General features: G+C 43.3%; 1 protein-coding gene across 3 annotated transcripts in view; it reads right to left on the bottom strand.

Annotated features, from left to right (window-relative positions):
* The window catches only part of LOC115160200 (ciliary neurotrophic factor receptor subunit alpha-like), a 277461-nt gene that overhangs the window by 195531 nt on the left and 57333 nt on the right, over nt 1-24597 (bottom strand). Inside the window, exon 1 of one of the 3 annotated variants that reach the window (XM_029710597.1) lies at nt 17940-18061. The exons of 1 other annotated variant lie outside the window; for it this stretch is intronic. The gene's annotated coding sequence lies outside the window, so the exon portion shown is untranslated. Of the gene's footprint in view, nt 1-3777; nt 4263-17939; nt 18062-24597 lie in introns of those variants that run through there. One more of the 3 variants, XM_029710595.1, reaches the window with a different exon arrangement.

The following is a 24597-nucleotide window of genomic DNA, read 5'->3' on the forward strand; positions in this document are numbered from 1 at the left end:
GCCAGTCCGGAGCCGCCCGCCAGTCCGGAGCCGCCCGCCAGTCCGGAGCCGCCCGCCAGTCCGGAGCCGCCAGAGCCGCCCGCCAGTCCGGAGCCGCCAGAGCCGCCCGCCTGTCCGGAGCCACCAGAGCCGCCCGCCTGTCCAGAGCAGTCAGAGCCGCTCGCCAGCCCGGTGAGTCCTGTGCCTGCGCCTAGGGCCAGGTCTCTTACATGTCTCCTCAGCCTGGTGAATCCTGGGTCAGTGCCGCCGGAGCAGCCAGGGACGCCCGCCAGCTGGGCGCAGCAGCCATCGCCGCCTGCCAGCCGGGCGCAACCAGGGTCGCCCGCCAGCCGGGCGCAGCCATCGCTGCCGGGCGCAGCTATCACCACCCGCCAGCCGGGTGCAGTCAGGGTCGCCCACCAGACCTTCGGTGCGGCCAGGTGCGCCACCTAAGAGGGCGACGCCGAGGGTAGAGCAGAGGCCATGTCCCGCACCTGAGCCGCCGCCGTAGAAGGTCCACCCAGACCCTCCCCTTCAGAGTCAGGTTTTGCGGCCGGAGTCCGCACCTTGTGGGGGGGGGGGGGGGGGGGTGGTACTGTAACGCCCTGGCCATAGAGAGGTTTTTTTTGTTCTTTATTTTGGTTAGGCCAGGGTGTTACATTGGGTGGGCGTTCTATGCTCTTTTTCTATGTTGGTTTGTTTTGTTGATTTTGGCCATGTGGCTTCCAATCAGGCGCAGCTGTAGAGTTTTGTTGCTGATTGGGAGTCACACATAAGTGCCTGTTTTTCCGTTGGGGTTTTGTGGGTAATTGTTTCTGTTAGTGTTTTGCACCTGACAGGACTGTTTGGCTGTCGGTTTTCTTATTTTTTGTATAGTGTTCTTTCGTCTATTAAATATTCAATGATGAACACTAACTCCGCTGCACCTTGGTCTACTCTCTCACAACAGCCGTTACAATAATATCTACATATTTCTAGACACCAACCTACATATTATATATATTTATATATATATACACATTTCCCTCACTAACTTTAAACATCAGCTATCTGAGCAGCTAACCGAACGCTGCAGCTGTACATAGTCCATCTGTAAATAGCCCACCCAATCTACCTACCTCATCCCCATATTGTTTTTATTTACTTTGCTGCTCTTTTGCACACCAGTATCACTACTCACACACCATCATCTGCTCATCATCATCTGCTCATCTATCACTCCAGTGTTAATCTGCTAAATTGTAATTACTTTGCTACTATGGCCTATTTATTGTCTTACCACCTCATGCCATTTGCACACACTGTATATAGATGCTTTTTTCCTATTGTGTTATTGACTGTATGTTTGTTTATCCCATGTGTAACTCTGTTGTTTGTGTCGCTTTGCTTTATCTTGGCCAGGTCGCAGTTGTAAATGAGAACTTGTTCTCAACTGGCCTACCTGGTTAAATAAAGGACTTGTTCTCAACTGGCCTACCTGGTTAAATAAAGGACTTGTTCTCTACTGGCCTACCTGGTTAAATAAAGGACTTGTTCTCAACTGGCCTACCTGGTTAAATAAAGGTGAAATGAAAAAAATAACAATAAAAAAATAAAATAACAATCTCTTGACACCGGATTACATCATAATATATATATATATCTCTAGACACAAGGCTACATAATATCTATATATCTCTAGACACCAGGCTATATAATATCTCTAGACACCAGCCTACATAATATCTACAGTTGAAGTCGGAAGTTTACATACTTAGGTTGGAGTCATTAAAACTCGTTTTTCAACCACTCAACAAATTTCTTATTAACAAACTATAGTTTGGCAAGTCGGTTAGGACATCTACTTTGTGCATGACACGTGTAATTTTTCCAACAATTGTTTACAGACAGATTATTTCACTTATAATTCACAGTAACACAATTCTAGTGGGTCAGAAGTTTACACACAATAAGTTGACTGTGCCTTTAAACAGCTTGGAAAATTCCAGAAAACGATGTCATGGCTTTAGAAGCTTCTGATAGGCTAATTGACATCATCTGAGTCAATTGGAGGTGTACCTGTGGATGTATTTCAAGACCTACCTTCAAACTCAGTGCCTCTTTGCTTAACATCATGGGAAAATCAAAAGAAATCAGCCAAGACGTCAGAAAAAATTGTAGACCTCCACAAGTCTGGTTCATCCTTGGGAGCATTTTCCAAATGCCTGAAGGTACCACATTCATCTGTACAAACAATAGTATGCAAGTATAAACACCATGGGACCACGCATCCGTTATACTGCTCAGGAAGGAGACGCGTTCTGTCTCCCAGAGATGAACGTAAAAAGTGCAAATCAATCCCAGAACATCAAATGACCTTGTGAAGATGCTGGAGGAAACAGGTACAAAAGTATCTATATCCACAGTAAAACAAGTCCGATATCGACATAACCTGAAAGGCCGCTCAGCAAGGAAGAAGCAACTGTTCCAAAACCACCATAAAAAAAGCCAGACTACGGTTTGCAACTGCACATGGGGACAAAGATCGTACTTTTTGCAGAAATGTTCTCTGGTCTGATGAAACAAACAGAACTGTTTGGCCATAATGACCATCGTTATGTTTGGAGGAAAAAAGGGGAAGCTTGCAAGCCGAAGAACACCATACCAACCGTGAAGCACGGGGGTGGCATCATCATGTTGTGGGGGTGCTTTGCTGCAGGAGGGTCTGGTGCACTTCACAAAATAGATGGCTTCATGAGGAAGGAAAATTATGTGGATATATTAAAACAAAAACTTAAGACATCAGTCAGGAAGTTAAAGCTTGGTCGCAAATGGGTCTTCTCTATGGACAATGACCCCAAGCATACTTCCACAGTTGTCGAAAAATGGCTTAAGGACAACAAAGTCAAGGTATTGGAGTGGCCATCAAGTGGCCATTGGAGTGGCCACAAAGCCCTGACCTCAATTCCATAGAACATTTATGGGCAGAACTGAAAAAAAATGTGTAAGAGCGAGGAGGCCTACAAACCTGACATAGTTACACCATCTCTGTCAGGAAGAATGGGCCAAAATTCACCCAACTTATTTTGGGAAGCATATGGATGGCTACCAAGACATTTGACCCAAGTTAAACAATTTATAGGCAATGCTATCAAATATGAATTGAGTGTATGTAAACTTCTGACCGACTGGGAATGTGATGAAAGAAATAAAAGCTGAAATAAATCATTCTCTCTACTATTATTCTGACTTTTCACATTCTTAAAATAAAGTGACCTAAGACAGGGAATCTTTACTAGGATTAAATGTCAGCAATTGTTGAAAACTATATTTGGCTAAGGTGTATGTAAACAATTATGATAATTGGAAACAGGATGCACCTGAGCTCAATTTCAAGTCTCATTGCAAAGGGTCTGAATACTTATGTAAATATGGTCTTACTGTTTTTTTTATGTTTATAAATTAGCAAAAATGTATATCAAAATGTGGAAATAGCCAAGGGGTCTGAATACTTTCTGAATGCACAGTATATTTTGGGCTCCCGAGTGGTGCAGCGGACAAAAACACTGCATTTCAGTGCAAGAGACATCGCTACAGTCCCTGTTTCAAATCCAGGCTGTATCACATCCGGCCGTGATTGGAGTCCCATAGGTCGGCGCACAATTGGCCCAGGTTTGGTCGATTTACATCATTGTAAGTAAAAATGTGTTCTTAACTGACTTGCCTAGTTAAATAAAGGTTAAATATATATTTTATATTGTTAAATTAAGGTGTTTTTTAGACCTTGTAAATTATGTCATAGAGTCCTCCTGTACACACCTCCTGGTTTGTCGACTGTAGCGTACAGAGTCCTCCAGTACAGACCTCCAGGTTTATCGACTGTAGCGTACAGAGTCCTCCAGTACAGACCTCCTGGTTTATCGACTGTAGCGTACAGAGTCCTCCAGTACAGACCTCCTGGTTTATCGACTGTAGCGTACAGAGTCCTCCTGTACAGACCTCCTGGTTTATCGACTGTAGCGTACAGAGTCCTCCAGTACAGACCTCCTGGTTTATCGACTGTAGCGTACAGAGTCCTCCTGTACAGACCTCCTGGTTTATCGACTGTAGCGTACAGAGTCCTCCAGTACAGACCTCCTGGTTTATCGACTGTAGCGTACAGAGTCCTCCTGTACAGACCTCCTGGTTTATCGACTGTAGCGTACAGAGTCCTCCAGTACAGACCTCCTGGTTTATCGACTGTAGCGTACAGAGTCCTCCTGTACAGACCTCCTGGTTTACCGACTGTAGCGTACAGAGTCCTCCATTACAGACCTCCTGGTTTACCGACTGTAGCGTACAGAGTCCTCCTGTACAGACCTCCTGGTTTATCGACTGTAGCGTACAGAGTCCTCCTGTACAGACCTCCTGGTTTATCGACTGTAGCGTACAGAGTCCTCCTGTACAGACCTCCTGGTTTATCGACTGTAGCGTACAGTCCTCCAGTACAGACCTCCTTGTTTACCGACTGTAGCGTACAGTAACGACCTCCTGAAGGTAAGAGCAGAACAGAGAGCTGCTGTACTCAAAAACAACATAACCTTATTTACAGATGGTCAGGGTGTAAACAGCTAAGCTCAATGACTCATTGAAAGAGAGCTGTGAGGCCGTGAACCGCGGCAGTGTGTGTGTACGTGTGTCGAAACCGTGGCTCTGTGTAATTGAAAACTGTTTGCACAGGGCTAACAATTCTGTACTGCATCCACCCATGCTAGTGGCTGTCCACACACACACACACACACACACAAACACACACACACACACACACACACTCAGAGACACACAGACACAAGCACACACACACACCGACACACACACACACACACACACACACTCAGAGACACACAGACACAAGCAAACACACACACACACACACAGACATAGCCACATGAACACACACACACACAGACACACACAGACACACACACACACACACACAGACACACAGACAGATACAGATACAGAGACTGGAGCGGTATCTACAGTATGAGGACCTTATGTGGAGTAAAACCATGGTGTTGCAACCTTCAGCTTACAGCCGCTAACTTTATGTAGGCCTTTACAGACGCTCCCTAGCCGCTAACTTTATGTAGGCCTTTACAGACGCTCCCTAGCCGCTAACTTTATGTAGGCCTTTACAGACGCTCCCCAGCTGCTAACTTTATGTAGGCCTTTACAGACGCTCCCCAGCCGCTAACTTTATGTAGGCCTTTACAGACGCTCCCTAGCCGCTAACTTTATGTAGGCCTTTACAGACGCTCCCTAGCCGCTAACTTTATGTAGGCCTTTACAGACGCTCCCTAGCCGCTAACTTTATGTAGGCCTTTACAGACGCTCCCCAGCCGCTAACTTTATGTAGGCCTTTACAGACGCTCCCCAGCCGCTAACTTTATGTAGACCTTTACAGACGCTCCCCAGCCACTAACTTTATGTAGGCCTTTACAGACGCTCCCCAGCCGCTAACTTTATGTAGGCCTTTACAGACGCTCCCCAGCCGCTAACTTTATGCAGGCCTTTACAGACGCTCCCCAGCCGCTAACTTTATGTAGGCCTTTACAGACGCTCCCTAGCCACTAACTTTATGTAGGCCTTTACAGACGCTCCCCAGCCCTTGGCTACAACAATTCTAATTTAGTGTACCCTACTTGCACAACCCATGTGGAATTCCTGGTCTCTGGCGGTGTTTGGAACTGCAGATCTGAGGTCAAGAACGTCAAGTTCTTCTCAGTCTATGCTGCCCTTCAGTCCCTTGACTTTTTGGTCCAGACGGAAGCATGGATCACCCCAGAGAACTCTGCTGCTCAGGCTGCTCTCTCTTCATCTGATCACCCCAGAGAACTCTGCTGCTCCGGCTGCTCTCTCATCATCTGATCACCCCAGAGAACTCTGCTGCTCCGGCTGCTCTCTCATCATCTGATCACCCCAGAGAACTCTGCTGCTCCAGCTGCTCTCTCTTCGTCTGATCACCCCAGAGAACTCTGCTGCTCCGGCTGCTCTCTCTTCATCTGATCACCCCAGAGAACTCTGCTGCTCCGGCTGCTCTCTCTTCATCTGATCCCCCCAGATAACTCTGCTGCTCCGGCTGCTCTCTCTTCATCTGATCACCCCAGAAAACTCTGCTGCTCCGGCTGCTCTCTCTTCATCTGACTACATGTTTCACATTCCGAGAGCATCTGGTCGTCATGGTGGTGGAACAGGGCTACTTGTTTCTGCTAAATGGAGATTCTCTTTTCTCCCTCTCTCACCTGTCCATCTCCAATCTCACCTGTTCATCTCCTCTCTCACCTGTCCATCTCCAATCTCACCTGTCCATCTCCAATCTCACCTGTCCATCTCCAATCCTACCTGTCCATCTCCAATCTCACCTGTCCATCTCCAATCCTACCTGTCCATCTCCAATCTCACCTGTCCATCTCCTCTCTCACCTGTCCATCTCCTCTTTCACCTGTCCATCTCCTCATTTGAAATCAGTACTGTCACTGTCACTTGTCCACCCAAGCTAAACTTAACACCTTGATAAACTAATACCCTGGCGATGGATCACCACACTTCACACTTGACGTCTGATTTCGATTAATAATCTCACTGTAACCCCCCTCCAGGTCTCTGTTCTCCTACTAATCTCACTGTAACCCCCCTCCAGGTCTCTGTTCTCCTACTAATCTCACTGTAACCCCCCCAGGTCTCTGTTCTCCTACTAATCTCACTGTAACCCCCCTCCAGGTCTCTGTTCTCCTACTAATCTCACTGTAACCCCCCTCCTCCAGGTCTCTGTTCTCCTACTAATCTCAATGTAATCCCCCTCCAGGTCTCTGTTCTCCTACTAATCTCACTGTAACCCCCCTCCAGGTCTCTGTTCTCCTATTAATCTCACTATAACCCCCCTCCAGGTCTCTGTTCTCCTACTAATCTCACTGTAACCCCCCTCCAGGTCTCTGTTCTCCTACTAATCTCACTATAACCCCCCTCCAGGTCTCTGTTCTCCTACTAATCTCACTGTAACCCCCCTCCAGGTCTCTGTTCTCCTACTAATCTCACTGTAACCCCCCTCCAGGTCTCTGTTCTCCTACTAATCTCACTGTAACCCCCCTCCAGGTCTCTGTTTTCCTACTAATCTCACTGTAACCCCCCTCCAGGTCTCTGTTCTCCTACTAATCTCACTGTAACCCCCCTCCAGATCTCTGTTCTCCTATTAATCTCACTGTAACCCCCCTCCAGGTCTCTGTTCTCCTACTAATCTCACTGTAACCCCCCTCCAGGTCTCTGTTCTCCTACTAATCTCACTGCAACCCCCCTCCAGGTCTCTGTTCTCCTACTAATCTCACTGTAACCCCCTCCAGGTCTCTGTTCTCCTACTAATCTCACTGTAACCCCCCTCCAGGTCTCTGTTCTCCTACTAATCTCACTGTAACCCCCTCCAGGTCTCTGTTCTCCTATTAATCTCACTGTAACCCCCCTCCAGGTCTCTGTTCTCCTACTAATCTCACTGTAACCCCCTCCAGGTCTCTGTTCTCCTACTGATCTGTGATTTTCTGTGATTTTCTGAACTCACACACAGCCAATATGGAGTCACCTGGTGTGGAGTTTACAGACACACAGAGCCTGCAATAGTTATCGGCGTTCGAACCGTCAGACCTAGAGCTCTGAAATATTATAAACCGTTTCTCGAGCTTTAGTCGGTAGTGCAAGGTGAGTTATGTGGATCTAGAAGGTTCTCAGGCCGATATTTCTACATGACAGTAATAGTAATATATTTATCCTGGAATGTACTAGTAATAATATTACATTTCTACAGGATACTAATAGAAATACATGACTACAGGATAGAAATAGTAATTTATTTCTACTGGATATTAATAGTAATATATTTTTAGAGTATAGTATAGTAATAGTCATATATTATAGTAATATATTTATACAGGATAGAAGTAGTAATATATTTATATAGGATAGAAATAGTAATATAGTTCAATAGCATAGTAATAGTTAGAGTAATATATTTATACAGGATAGAAATAGTAATATATTTCTACTGGATATTAATAGTAATATAGTTCAATAGTATAGTAATAGTAATATATTATAGTAATATATTTATACAGGATATAAATAGTAATATATTTATACAGGATAGTAATAGTAATATAGTTCAATAGTATAGTAATAGTAATATATTATAGTAATATATTAATACAGGATAGAAATAGTAATATATTTATACAGGATAGTAATAGTAATACAGTTCAATAGTATAGTAATAGTTAGAGTAATATATTTATACAGGATAGAAATAGTAATATATTTCTACTGGATAATAATAGTAATATAGTTCAAAAGTATAGTAATGGTAATATATTTCTACTGGATAGTAATAGTAATATATTTATACAGGATAGTAGTAGTAATATATTTATACAGGATAGTAATAGTAATATAGTTCAAGAGTATAGTAATAGTTAAAGTAATATATTTCTAGAGTATAGTAATAGTAATAGTAATATATTTATACAGGATAGTAATAGTAATATATTATACAGGATCGTACGTCGATAGGATAGAAATTTTAATATATTTTTGCAGAATAGTAATATATTTCTACTGGATATTAATAGTAATATAGTTCAATAGTATAGTAATAGTAATATATTATAGTAATATATTTATACAGGATAGTAATAGTAATATATTTATACAGTATAGTAATAGTAATATATTTATGCAGGATAGTAATAGTTATACATGACTACAGGATAGTAATAGTAATACATTTCTTCAGGATAGTAATATAAATATATTTCAGCAGGATAATAATAGTAATACATTTCTACAGACTGGTAATAGTAATATATTTATACAAGATAGTAATAGTAATATATTTATACAGGAGAGTAATAGTAATATATTTATTCAGGATAGTAATAGTAATACATTATAGTAATATATTTATACAGTATAGTAATAGTAATATATTTATTCAGGATAGTAATAGTAATATATTTATACAGGATAGTAATAGTAATCATGTCTACAGGATAGTAATAGTAATATATTTCTATATTATAGTAATAGTTATAGTAATATATTTATACAGTATAGTAATAGTAATATATTTATGCATTATAGTAATAGTAATATATTTCTACAGGATAGTAATAGTAATATATTTCAACAGGATAGTAATATAATAGGTATATATTTCTAGAAGATAGTAGTTGTGTTAGTAATATATTTCTACAGGATAGTAATAGTAATATATTTCTACAGGATAGTAATAGTAATATATTTATACAGGATAGAAAGAGTAATATATTTCTACAGTATAGTAGTAGTAATATATTTCTACTGGATAGTAGTAGTAATATATTTCTACAGGATAGTAGTAGTAATATTTATTTGCTGGATAGTAATAGTAATAGCAATCTCTGAATACAGCAGTCCAATCCAACATCTAAATTGTGGATAATTATAGAAATCGTGAAGTTCTGTTTCTTGATACAAAACCTGTATTCTTTTTGAGGCAGTAGAGTGGGAGCAGCTCAGCTCTGACACTGTGTGTCCCACATGGTACTGTACCATACTCCCTGCATAGTGCACTACTTTTGATTTCGGCCCAAAGAATTACGTAGGGAATAGGGTGCCATTTAGGGTGCACACACTAACTCAGTGGTCTATGACTTCATTATCATTCTCTTCATCATGGGTGAGACACACACACACACACACACACACACACACACACACACACACACACATCATGGCTGGCATTTGTCACGAGGAGGAGAGAAGGGATTGGAGGGGCCTGGCGCTACAATCTCTTCCCTCTCCTCCGTCCTCCCCTCTCCTCCCTCCTCCTCCCTCCTCCCCTCTCATCCTTCCTCCCCTCTCCTCCTCCCCTCCCCTCTCCTCCCTCCTCCCTCCTCCCCTCTCCTCCCTCCTCCCCTCTCCTCCCTCCTCCCTCCTCCCCTTTCCTCCCTCCTCCCCTCTCCTCCCTCCTCCCTCCTCCCTCCTCCTCCCTCCTCCCTCCTCCTTCCCTCCCCTCTCCCCTCTCCTCCCTCCTCCCTCCCCTCCCCTCTCCACTCTTCTCCCCTCTCCCCTCTCCTCCCTCCTCTCTCCTCGCCTTGCGCCTTGGCTCATAGCTGACTCACTTTATATCTTCAAAGGCTTGAGCACGGAACCCTCAGAACCCTGGAACACATAGATTTATCACTACGTTGATAAGCCAATCAGAAATAAGAACTGAAATGTCCCACACCCTCCTGCACAAATGCTGAGCATCACAGCACAGTCTAAATTCAGATCAATGAACAGCATCTCAGGTAACAGCAGATTGCTGCACTGAACCATGTTGTCTGATGGAGACACAACAACAACCAGACACAACCTAAATATATGAATCATCTCCTACAACACAACAGGAAGATGACAAGAATACAGAACGCTTTCTCACAGTCACAAAGAAACATGATGATGTACAGTATATCTGCTAATGTTGGTTTAACCCTCTCCTGGAATTCCTGGAGGCAGAATAGACTGTTTAACGCTCTCCTGGAATTTCTGGAGGCAGAATAGACTGTTTAACCCTCTCCTGGAATTCCTGGAGGCAGAATAGACTGTGTTAAAACCCATTCCTGGATTTTGCTAGAGGCAGAATATACTGTGTTTAACCCTCTCCTGGATTCTGTAGAGGCAGACTGTGTTTAACCCTCTCCTGGATTCTGTAGAGGCAGAATGTGTTTAACGTTAGGAGACATCTAATCAATGGAAGACGGAATTAGAATGATGAAATTAGAAGTAAAGGAGAAGGATGGGCTACAACGACCAAGAGCAGGTAGGCTGCTACTGTATATTCTGAATGGAGACGTTGTTATGTTTTACTCTTGGTTGACAAAATGCATGCAATGCAGCCTTAATTAGCCTAGCTAGCTGACGTTAGATTATGTGTCACTGTCTGACATGGAGCACCAGTAGAATACTGAAGCTGAGTACAGCATCTGGTGTCACGGACATAGAGCACCAGTAGAATACTGAAGCTGAGTACAGCATCTGATGTCACGGACATAGAGCACCAGTAGAATACTGAAGCTGAGAACAGCATCTGGTGTCACGGACATAGAGCACCAGTAGAATACTGAAGCTGAGTACAGCAGATGTCAACCTGATGTGTCTCGTGAGTCACGGAGAGGTGGAGGAGATGTGGCACAAAGCTCCAGGGGGTTATACACTTAGAGAGGTGGAGGAGATGTAGCACAAAGCTCCAGGGGGTTATACACTTAGAGAGGTGGAGGAGATGTAGCACAAAGCTCCAGGGGGTTATACACTTAGAGAGGTGGAGGAGATGTAGCACAAAGCTCCAGGGGGTTATACACTTAGACAGCAGAGGCAGTAGGTGTTGTTTAGTGAGATATCTGATAGTCTGTTTAGCAGTCAGATGCATGTTGTATGATACGTAAAATGGCAATGCATGATACGTAAAATGGCGCCGGAGGGGAAGGCTGCCATCTTATTGGTTCTTAACCAACCATGCTAATTTTTTTTCTGCGTGTTTCATGACTTGTTTTGTACATAATGTTGCTGCTACCGTCTCTTATGACCAAAAAGATGCTTTACGGAGTCGTGGACGAACGACGACATTAAGAACATACAGCTGGCAGGTTATACACTCTATCGGCAGAACAGAACAGCAGCCTCTGGTAAGACACGGGGTGGGGGCCTATGCATTTATGTAAACAACAGCTGGTGCACGATATCTAAAGAAGTCTTGAGGTTTTGCTCATCTGAGGTAGAGTATCTCATGATAAGATGTAGACCACACTATTTACCTACAGAGTTTCCACCTGAATTTTTTGTAGTGGTCTACATACCACCACAGACCGATGCTGGCACTAAAACCACACTCAATGAGCTGTATATCGCCATAAGCAAACAGGAAAATGCTCATCCAGAGGCGGCGCTCCTAGAGGCCGGGGACTTTAATGCAGGGAAACTTAAATCCATTTTACCTAATTTCTATCAGCATGTTAAATGTGCAACCAGATGGAAAACAAATCTAGACCACCTTTACTCCACACACAGAGATGCATACAAAGCTCTCCCTCGCACTCCATTTGGGAATTCTGACCATAATTATATCCTCCTGATTACTGCTTATGAGCAAAAATGGAAACAGGAAGCACCACTGACTCAGTCTATAAAAAAGTGATCAGATGAAGCAGATGCTAAACTACAGGACTATTTTGCTAGCACAGACTGGAATATGTTCTGGGATTCGTTCGATGGCATTGAGGAGAACACCACATTAGCTACTGGCTTTATCAATAAGTGCATCGAGGACGTCGTCCCTACAGTGACTGTATGTACATACCCCAACCAGAAGCCATGGATAAAAGGCAACATTCGCACTGTGCTAAAGACTAGAGCTGCCGCTTTCAAGGTGCGGGACTCTAACCTGGAAGCTTACAAGAAATCCCGCTATGCCCTCCGACAAACCATCAAACAGGCAAAGCATCAATACAGGACTAAGATTGAATCGTACTACACCAGTTCCAATGCTTATCGGACGTGGCAGGCCCTGCAAACTATTTCGGACTACAAAGGCACGCACAACCGAGAGCTGCCCAGTAACACAAGCCTACCCGACGAGCTAAATAATTTCTATGTTCGCTTCTAGGCAAGTAATACTAAAACATGCATGAGAGCATCAGCTGTTCCGGACGACTGTGTGATCACTCTCTCCACAGCCGATGTGAGTAAGACAATTAAACAGGTCAACATTCATAAGGCCACAGTACCAGATTACCAGGATGTGTACACCGAGCATGCGTTGACCAACCAGTCCGTAGCCATGAAGTGCTTTGAAAGGCTGGTCATGGCTCACATCAACACCATTACCCCAGAAAACCTAGACCCACTCCAATTTGCATACTACACCGACAGATCCACAGATGATGCAATCTCTATTGCACTCTACACTGCCCTTTCCCACCTGGACAGAAGGAACACCTATGTGAGAATGCTATTCATTGACTACTACAGCTCAGCGTTTAACACATAGTAATCTCAAAGCTGATCAATAAGCTAAGGATCCTGGGACTAAACACCTCCCCCAGCAAATGGATCATGAACTTCCTTACAGGCCGCCCGCAGGTGGTAAAGGTAAGTAACAACATGTACTCCACACTGATCCTCAACATGGGGGCCCCTCAGGGGTGCGTGCTCAGTCTCCTTCTGTGCTCCCTGTTCACTCATAACCGCATGGCCAGGCACGACTCCAACACCATCATTAAGTTTACTGATGACACAACAGTGTTAGCCCTGATCACCGACAATGATGAGACAGCCTATAGGGAGGAGGTCAGAGACCTGGCAGTGTGTTGCCAGGACAACAACCTCTCCCTCAACGTGATCAAGACAAAGGAGATGATTGTGGACTACAGAAAAAGGAGGACTGAGCACGCCCCCACTCTCATCGACGGGGCTGCAGTGGAGCAGGTTGAGAGCTTCAAGTTCCTTGGCCTACACATCACCAACAAACTAAACACTGTCCAAGCACACCAAGACAGTCATGAAGAGGGCACGACAAAACCTATTCCCCCTCAGGAGACTGAAAAGATTGTGCATGGGTCCTCAGATCCTCAAAACGTTTTACAGCTGCACCATTGAGAGAATCTTGTCAGGTTGCATCACTGTCTGGTATGGCAACTGCTCGGCCTCCGACCGCAAGGCGCTACAGAGGGTAGTGCGTACGGCCCAGTACATCACCAGGGCCAAGCTTCCTGCCATCCAGGACCTCTATACCAGGCGGTGTCAGAAGAAGGCCCTAAGAATTGTCAAAGACCCCAGCCACCCCAGTCATAGACTGTTCTCTCGGCTGCCTCATGGCAAGCGGTACTGGAGCGCCAGGTCTAGGTCCAAAAGGCTCCTAAATAGCTTCTACCCCCCAAGCCATAAGACTCCTGAACAGCTAATCAAATAGCTACCCAGGCTATTTGCATTGACCCCCCCCCCCTCCCCACCGGAACGCTGCTGCTACTCTCTGTTATTATCTATGGATAGTTACTTTAATAACTACCAACATGTACATATTACCTCAATTACCTCAACACCACTGCCCCCGCACATTGACTCTGTACTGGCACACCCTGTATAAAGCCCGCTATTGTTATTTACTGCTGCTCTTTAATAATTTCTTAATCTTATCTCTTACTATTTTTTTAGGTATTTTCTTAAAACTACATTGTTGGTTACGGGCTTGTAAGAAAACATTTCACTGTAAGTTCTACACCTGTTTTATTTGGCGCATGTGAGAAATAAAATTGCATTTGATTTGATGTTTACCTTGGAGGTGCCATGTAGATGTGTTAGGAGGTTCAGTGTGAAGTGTAGGGATTGTTGGTAGGTAGGTATGTAAGTAGGTAGGTAGCTAGCTAGTTCAATAGGGCCTTCAGTCACTGTAACCAAATAAGTCAATGTATTCCCTTTTTATCTACGTTAACATAGACGTAACGTAGACGACTTGACTTCAAATTTTAAAAGGCCTCGATGAGTAGTATAATTAGCTAGATAAATTAACATTAGTGGGATAGAGGGCACGTGTTCAGGTGATGGATAGAGGGCACGTGTTGAGGTGATGGATAGAGGGCACGTGTTGAGGTGATGGGATAAAGGGCACGTGTTGAGGTGATGGATAGAGGGCACGTGTTGAGGTGATGGGATAAAGGGCACGTGTTGAGGTGATGGATAGAGGGCACGTGTTGAGGTGATGGGATAAAGGGCACGTGTTGAGGTGATGGATAGAGGGCACGTGTTGAGGTGATGGGATTGAGGGCACGTGTTGAGGTGATGGATAGAGGGCACGTGTTGAGGTGATGGGATAAAGGGCACGTGTTGAGGTGATGGATAGAGGGCACGTGTTGAGGTGATGGGATAAAGGGCACGTGTTGAGGTGATGGATAGAGGGCACGTGTTGAGGTGATGGGATTGAGGGCACGTGTTGAGGTGATGATAGAGGGCACGTGTTGAGGTGATGGGATTGAGGGCACGTGTTGAGGTGATGGGATTGAGGGCACGTGTTGAGGTGATGGGATTGAGGGCACATGTTGAGGTGATGGGATTGAGGGCATGTGTTGAGGTTATGGGATAGAGGGCACGTGTTGAGGTGATGGGATTGAGGGCACGTGTTGAGGTGATGGGATAGAGGGCACGTGTTGAGGTGATGGGATAGAGGGCACGTGTTGAGGTGATGGGATTGAGGGCACGTGTTGAGGTGATGGGATAGAGGGCACGTGTTGAGGTGATGGGATAGAGGGCACGTGTTGAGGTGATGGGATAGAGCCGTACAGACTGACCATATTGAGAAAATGGTAAATGTTCATAAAAATGTGTTATTCTGTGCTTACTTTGATTGGGGTTGAACTGTACTTTCAAATGTGTTGGTGGATTACTGGTGGATACCATGGATTACTGGTGGATACCATTGATCTAAAAAAGTATTTAAAAAACATAATATCAGATCTACACTGAAACAAATACAACTATATAAATGACATACATTTAATCACAGGACCAGCTGGTTCAAATACTAACGTTAATTTATCTAGCTAATTATACTACTCATCGAGGCCTTTTAAAATGTAATTTTTGTTTTTGAATTTGCCGCCCTGATATTTCACTGGCTGTGTCCCGCAGGTCCCACGTAGCCCATAGAAGTTAATAAGAATGTCTCAGATGACAACCGAACTGACATCATATTCATTAAGTACCAACGCATATTTTCAACTGGTTGGATTACCGAAATATGTTTCCTTTCCCCCCACCTTTTGATGTTCCCCGACTCTCTATGTTTAACAAAGGCTTTCAAGAGTCTTTCAGTAGAGTCAAGAGAGGAAAGGGAGAAAATGATTTATGGGGGACATAAACCTTACCCACAGGCCAACGTCATCACAGTCCCCCCATGTTGGGTTCAATCTTGCGATTAACCTGCATGTTGCCAATGCCATGACACAAGCTACAGCATGAAAACCTATGAGCTCTCCAAACAGGTCAGGGACAAAGTTGTGGAGAAGTACAGAACAGCGTTGGGTTATAAAAAAATGTCCGATACTTGATCATCCCACGGAACGCAATTAAATCCATAATAAAAAAATAGAAAGAATATGGCACCACAACAAACCTCCCAAGAGAGGGTCGCCCACCAAAACTCACAGACCAGGCAAGGAGGGCCTTAATCAGAGAGGCAACAAAGAGACCAAAGATAACCCTGAAGGAGCTGCAAAGCTCCACAGCGGAGATTGGAGTATCTGTCCATAGGACCCCTTTAAGCCATATACTCCACAGAGCTGGGCTTTACAGAAGAGTGGCCAGAAAAAAGCCATTGCTTAAAGAAAGAAATAAGCAAACATATGGAAGAATGTACTCTGGTCAAATGAGACTACAGTGTTGCTTTTTGGCCATCAAGGAAAACTCTAAGTCTGGTGCAAACCCAACACCTCTCATCACCCCGAGAACTCCATCCCCACAGTGAAACATGGTGGTGGCAGCATCATGCTGTGGGGATGTTTTTCATCGGCAGGAAATCAGAAACTGGTCAGAATTGAAGGAATGATGGATGGTGTTAAATACAGGGAAATTCTTGAGTGAAACCTGTTTCTGTCTTCAGAGATTTGAGACTGGGATGGAGGTTCACCTTCCAGCAGGACAATGACACTAAGCATACTGTTAAAGCAACATGTGAGTGGTTTAAGGGGATACATTTAAATGTCTTGGAATGGCCTAGTCAAATCCCAAACCTCAAAACAAATGAGAGTCTGTGGTATGACTTAAAGATTGCTGTACACCAGCGGAACCCATCCACCTTGAAGGAGCTTGAGAAGTTTTGCCTTGAAGAATGGGCAAAAATCCCAGTGGCTATATGTGCTAAGCTTACAGAGATATACCCCAAGAGAACTGCAGCTGTAATTGCTGCAAAAGGTAGCTCTACAAAGTACTGACTTTGGGGATTGAGTAGTTATGCATTCTCAAGTTTTCAGTTTCTTTGTCTTATTTCTTGGTTGTTTCACAAAAAAATATATTTTACATCTTCAAAGTAGTAGAAATGTTGTGTAAATGAAATGATACAAACCCGCCAAAAAATCTATTTTAATTCCAGGTTGTAAGTCAACAAAATAGGAACAATGCCAAGGGGGTGAATACTTTCGCAAGCCACTGTACAGGTGGGGACACGGTCAATGAGAGCACCATCCAAAGTACACTAAATTACCAAAAGTATGTGGACCCTTGCTTGTCGAACATCTCATTAAAAATCATAAATGTGGAGTTGGTCCCCCCTTTGCTGCTTTTACAGTCTTCCACTCTTCTGTAAGGGCTTTCCACTAGATGATGGAACATTGCTGTGGGGACTTGCTTCCGTTCAACCACAAGCCACAGAGGTTTGGAACTCGGTGGTGAGTTTTCAACCAACAATTTTTATGCGCTTCAGGACTTGGTGGCCCGTTCTTTGAGCTTGTGTGGCCTAACACTTCGCGGCTGAGCTGTTGTTATTCCATGACATTTCCACTTCACAATAATAGCACTTACAGTTGACATGGGCAGAAATATGACAAACTTATTTGTTGGCAAGGTGGCATCCTATGATGGTGCCATGTTGAAAGTCAATGAGTTGATCTATTTCTCAATTGCATGAAAAGCCCAGGCCTGATTTCTCATCATAAAAATATCTGAAAGTTCTGTAAAGAACCAAGTGTTTGTATGATTTTTGATCTAAAGGCGTTTAAAGGTGGCGCCGACAGAGATGGTCGCTTCAGGTCCTTAGGAAACTATGCAGTTATATGTGTTTTTAATGTATTAGTTCATTGTTAGCCCAGAACATCTCCAGTGTTATTACATACAGCCGGGAAGAACTATTGGATATGAAAGCAAAAAATGTAAAGAAAGAAAAGTCAACTTACCAATATTACGACCAGGAATACGTCTTTCCCGAAGCGAATCCTTTGTTCGGACTTCCGCCCTGGACATGGGATCTAGTCCCAGAGGCCGACTCAAACGCGGTCGCCGCAGGAGAGGCAGACGGAGCTGGTCAGACTCAGAAGGCGAGCACACCATCCACCACTTCCGAGCATATTACTCGCCAATGTCCAATCTCTAGATAACAAGGTGGATGAAATTAGGGCATGAGTTGCCTTCCAGAAAGACATCAGAGATTGTAACATTCTCTGTTTCACGGACACATGGCTCATTCGGGATATGTTGTCAGAGTCGGTATAGCCACCCGGTTTCTTTATGCATTGTGCCGACAGAAACAAACATCTCTCTGGTAACAAGATGGGCGGGGGTGTATGCCTTATGATTAACAACTCATGGTGTATTCACAACAACATAGAGGAACTCAAGTGCTTTTGTTCACCTGACCTAGAATTCCTTACAATCAAATGCCGACCGCATTATCTTCCAAGAGAATTCTCTTCGATTATAGTCACAGCCGTGTATAAGCAAGCAGACACACTGGATCATTGCTATTCTAACTTTGCATACAAAGCCCTACCCCTCCCTGCCTTCGGCAAATCTGACCATGACTCCATTTTGTTGCTCCCAGCTTATAGAGAGAAACAAAAACAGGAAACGCCCATGCTTAGGGCTATCTAACGCTGGTCTAACCAATCGGATTCCATGCTTCAAGATTGCTCCAATCACATGGACTGGGATATGTTCCGGATAGCCTCAGACAATAATATTGATGTATACACTGACTCGGTGAGTGAGTTTATTAGCAAGTGCATCGGCGATGTCGTACCCACTGTGACTATTAAAACCTTTCCTAACCAGAAACTGTTGATTGATGGCAGCTAGCATTCGCGCAAAACTGAAAGCGCTTTTAATCATGGCAAAGCGACTGGAAACATGATCGAATACAAACAGTGCAGCTATTCCCTCCGTAAAGCAATCAAACAAGCAAAGCGTCAGTATAGAGACAAAGTAGAGTAGCAATTCAACGGTTCAAACACGAGACGTATGTGGCAGGGTCTACAGTCAATCACGGATTACAAAAAGAAAACCAGCCCCGTCGCGGACATCGGCGTCTTGCTCCCAGACAAATTCAACAACTTCTTTGCTTGTTTTGAGGACAATACATGGCCACTGACACGGCCCACTACCAAAACCGGTGGGCTCTCCTTCTCCGTGGCTAACGTGAGTAAAACATTTAAACGTTAACCCTCGCAAGGCTTCCGGCCCAGACGGCATCCCTAGCCGCGTCCTCAGAGCATGCGCAGACCAGCTGGCTGGTATGTTTACGGACAAATTCAGTCAATCCCAGTCTGCTGTCCCCACATGCTTCAAAATGGCCACCATTGTTCCCGTTCCCAAGAAAGCTAAGGTAACTGAGCTAAATGACTATTGCCCCGTAGCACTCACTTCTGTCATCATGAAGTGCTTTGAGGGACTAGTCAATGATCATATCACCTCTACCCTACCTGACACTCTAGACCCATTCCAATTTGCTTACCGACCCAATAGGTCCACTGATGATGCAATCGCCATCACACTGCACACTGCCCTATCCCATCTGGATAAGAGGAATACCTATGTAAGAATGCTGTTCATTGACTACAGCTCAGCATTCAACACCATAGTACCCTCCAAACTCGTCATTAAGCTCGAAACCTTGGGTCTCGACCCTGCCCTGTGCAACTGGGTCCTGGACTTTCTGATGGGCCGCCCCCAGGTGGTGAAGGTAGGAAAAAACATCTTCATCCCACTGATCCTCAACACTGGAGCCCCACAAGGGTGCGTTCTCAGCCCTCTCCTGTATTCCCTGTTCACCCATGACTGCGTGGCCATGCTTCCAACTCAATCATCAAGTTTGCAGACGACACTACAGTGGTAGGCTTGATTACCAACAACGACGAGACTGCCTACAGGGAGGAGGTGAGGGCCCTCGGAGTGTGGTGTCAGGAAAATAACCTCTCACTCAACGTCAACAAAACAAAGGAGATGATTGTGGACTTCATGAAAAACCAGAGGGAGCACCCCCTCATGCACGTCGATGGGACAGCAGTGGAGAAGGTGGAAAGTTTTAAGTTCCTTGGCGTACACATCACAGACAAACTGAAATTGTCCCCCCATATGGACAGCGTGGTGAAGAAGGCACAACTGCGCCTCTTCAACCTCAGGAGGCTGAAGAAATGTGGCTTGTCACTTAAAACACTCACAAACTTTTACAGATGCACAATCGAGAGCAACCTGTCGGCTATATCACCGCCTGGTACGGCAACAGCACCGCCCTCAACCGCAAGGCTCTCCAGAGGGTGGTGCGGTCTGCACAACACATCACTGGGGGCAAACTACCTGCCCTCCAGGACACCTACAGCACCCAATGTCACAGGAAGGCCAAAAAGATCATCAAGGACAACAACCACCCGAGCCACTGCCTGTTCACCCCGCTACCATCCAGAAGGCGAGGTCAGTACAGGAGCATCAAAGCTGGGACCGAGAGACTGGAAAACAACTTCTATCTCAAGGCCATCAGACAGTTTTAAACAGCCATCACTAACACAGAGAGGCTGCTGCCAACATACAGACTCAAATCACTGGCCACTTAAATAAATTAACTTAAAGGTATCACTAGTCACTTTAAATAACACCACTTTAATAATGTTTACATACCCTACATTACTCATCTCATATGTATATACTGTACTCGATACCATCTACTGCATCTTGCCTATGCTGCACGGCCATTGCTCATCCATATATGTATATGTACATATTCTTATTCATCCCTTTACATTTGTGTGTATAGGGTAGTCGTTGTGAATTTGTTAGATTAGTTGTTAGATATTACTGCTTTGACGGAACTGTAAGCACAAGCATTTTGCTACACTCGCATTAGCATCTACTAACCATGGGTATGTGACGAATAACATCTGCTAACTATGTGTATGGACCAATAACATCTGCTAACCATGTGACCAATAACATCTGCTAACCATGTGACCAATAACATCTGCTAACCATGTGTATGGACCAATAACATCTGCTAACCATGTGTATGGACCAATAACATCTGCTAACCATGTGTATGTGACCAATAACATTTTATTTTATTTTATTTTTTTGTCTGCCACAGATAGTAAAATAGATGTGAACATTTTTAGAGCTAATTTAGGGTATTTTATTAAAATTTTTGATCTCAGCGTAAAATGTGTATTTTGGCCTAAGCCACATATATAACCAAAAGCTGCCATATTTAGAGAACTTGAATCCACATGATTTGACATATATAGGCAACCATCACCCTTTTCTCAATGTGTCACACATGAAGACATTGTAATCAGCCATGTCAATGTCCTTATCCATTTATCAAGAAGGTCCATACTTGACATCAAACTGTATGTTTTGATATGTAACAGCCTGAGCCCTCTACATCAAATCAAATCACATTTTATTGGTCACATACACATGGTTAGCAGATGTTATTGGTCCATACACATGGTCAACAGATGTTATTGCGAGTGTAGCGAAATGCTTGTGCTTCTAATTTCGACACTGCAGTAATATCTAACAAGTAATCTAACAATTTCTCAACTACCTGATACAAACAAATCTAGGTGATGACCGAGCAGCATAGGCAAGCTGCAACAGATGGTATAAAATACAGTATATACATATGAGATGAGTAATACAAGATATGTAAACATTATTAAAGTGGCATTATTAAAGTGACTAGTGATCCATTTCTTAAAGTGGCCAATGATTTCAAGTCTGTATGTAGGCAGACTTGAAAACAGCATTCAATATTTATGGTATCATTATTCATCTGTTTTTGTTAACTACAAATCTACACAACTACAGGGTTGGTTAAGAGTGATGTCTGTAGGGTTGTATTCCAAGTGACACTCTATTCCCTATGGGCCCTGGTCAAAGGTAGTGCACTATATAGGGAATAGGATGCCATTTGGGATGTATCATAGACGGGATTGCTGGAGGGGACACTTCCAGTTCATCTAATCCGTCTGAAAAAACAAAATGGGCCTGTAACTGTGAACATAGCCTTCCCTGTAGCTCAGTTGGTAGAGCGTGGTGTTTGCAACACCAGGGTTGTGGGTTCGATTCCCACGGGGTGCCAGCACAGAAAAAAAAAGGTATGAAATTGTATGAAATGTATGCATTTACTACTGTAAGTCACTCTGGATAAGAGTGTCTGCTAAATGACTAAAATGTAAATGTAAATGTAACATTCTCTCTGGGCCTGTAATAGTGAACATTATCTCTGGGCCTGTAATAGTGAACATTATCTCTGGGCCTGTAATAGTGTACATTATCTCTGGGCCTGTAATAGTGTACATTATCTCTGGGCCTGTAACAGTGTACATTATCTCTGGGCCTGTAATAGTGTACATTGTCTCTGGGCCTGTAACAGTGTACATTATCTCTGGGCCTGTAATAGTGTACATTATCTATGGGCCTGTAACAGTGAACATTCTCTCTGGGCCTGTAATAGTGTACATTATCTCTGGTCCAGTAATAGTGTATATTATCTCTGTGCCTGTAATATTTTACATTTTCTCTGGGCATGTAAGAGTGTACATTATCTCTGGTAATTGCTTGTGTGTTTACATAATGTTTAGAGGAACATTATTTTGCACCGTCAAACACGGATCATTAATCTGTCTGACATTTATAAATATCACTAGGTCAAACTGAACAAATAAAATCCAGATATCACTTTTGTCACTGTGTTATGGATGGGCCATTGTTATTGTTGTGACATACACTAGACCAAAGGAAGAAAGGGGAAGTGAAGTTAATCAGGGAGGATGACTCAGAGACAGTACTGTCAGTCAGGACGCATCCTTAACGGAACCCTATTCCTTACGTAGTGCACTACGTTATACTAGAGCCCCTGGTCAAAGGTATTGCACTATAGGGGGAATAGGATGTAATTTGGGGCCTAGCATCTCCCCAAAGACACAGCACCACAACATCAGCTCAGCATTTCTAGCACTATACAGGGAATATATAGTATAATAACAGGTAATATATAGGGAATAGCTAGTAGTATATAGGGAATATATAGTATAATAACAGGTAATATATAGGGAATAGCTAGTACTATATAAGGAATATATAGTATAATAACAGGTAATATATAGGGAATAGCTAGTAGTATATAGGGAATATATAGTATAATAACAGGTAATATATAGGGAATAGCTAGTACTATATAAGGAATAGCTAGTACTATATAGGGAATAGCTAGTAATATATAGGGAATATATAGTATAATAACAGGTAATGTATAGGGAATAGCTAGTAATATATAAGGAATAGCTAGTACTATATAGGGAATAGCTAGTAATATATAGGGAATATATAGTATAATAACAGGTAATATATAGGGAATAGCTAGTAATATATAAGGAATAGCTAGTACTATATAGGGAATAGTTAGTACTATATAGGGAATAGCTAGTATAATAACAGGTAATATACAGGGAATAGTTAGTAATAAATAGGGAATAGCTAGTACTATTTAGGGAATAGTTAGTACTATATAGGGAATAGCTAGTACTATATAGGGAATAGCTAGTATAATAACAGGTAATATACAGGGAATAGTTAGTAATAAATAGGGAATAGCTAGTACTATATAGGGAATAGCTAGTACTATATAGGGAATAGTTAGTACTATATAGGGAATAGCTAGTACTATATAGGGAATAGTTAGTACTATATAGGGAATAGCTAGTATAATAACAGGTAATATACAGGGAATAGTTAGTAATAAATAGGGAATAGCTAGTACTTTTTAGGGAATAGTTAGTACTATATAGGGAATAGCTAGTACTATATAGGGAATTTTATTTTTATTTTACGAGGCAAGTCAGTTAAGAACAAATTCTTATTTTCAATAATGGCCTAGGAACAGTGGGTTAACTGCCTTGTTCAGGGGCAGAACGACAGATTTTTACCTTGTCCGATCGGGGATTCGATCTTGCAAATTTTTGGTTACAAGTCCAATGCTTTAACCACTAGGCTACCTGCCGGAATAGCTAGTAATATATAGGGAATAGCTAGTACTATATAGGGAATAGGGTGATATTTAGGATACAGTCTATACTGTAGCTTCTGCCAAGCATCTCATCGATCTTCAGATGGCAGAGAGAGAATCAGCAGGCTGGGAACAATGAATTCTCTTTTCTCTCTCTATTATTTTCTTTTGTCTTTCTCAACCTCCTCATTCCCCTCTCTCTGGGACTGGGCCAAATCTTTATCATTCATTCTCTCTGGGACTGGGCCAAATCTGTATCATTCCCCTCTCTATGGGACTGGGCCAAATCTGTATCATTCCCCTCTCTATGGGACTGGGCCAAATCTTTATCATTCCCCTCTCTCTGGGACTGGGCCAAATCTGTATCATTCCCCTCTCTATGGGACTGGGCAAAATCTTTATCATTCCCCTCTCTCTGGGACTGGGCCAAATCTTTATCATTCATTCTCTCTGGGACTGGGCCAAATCTTTATCATTCCCCTCTCTCTCTGGGACTGGGCCACATCTTTATCATTCCCCTCTCTCTCTGGGACTGGGCCAAATCTTTATCATTCCCC

The sequence above is a fragment of the Salmo trutta genome, chromosome 23, assembly GCF_901001165.1.
Source record: "Salmo trutta chromosome 23, fSalTru1.1, whole genome shotgun sequence".
Taxonomy (NCBI): Eukaryota; Metazoa; Chordata; class Actinopteri; order Salmoniformes; family Salmonidae; genus Salmo; species Salmo trutta.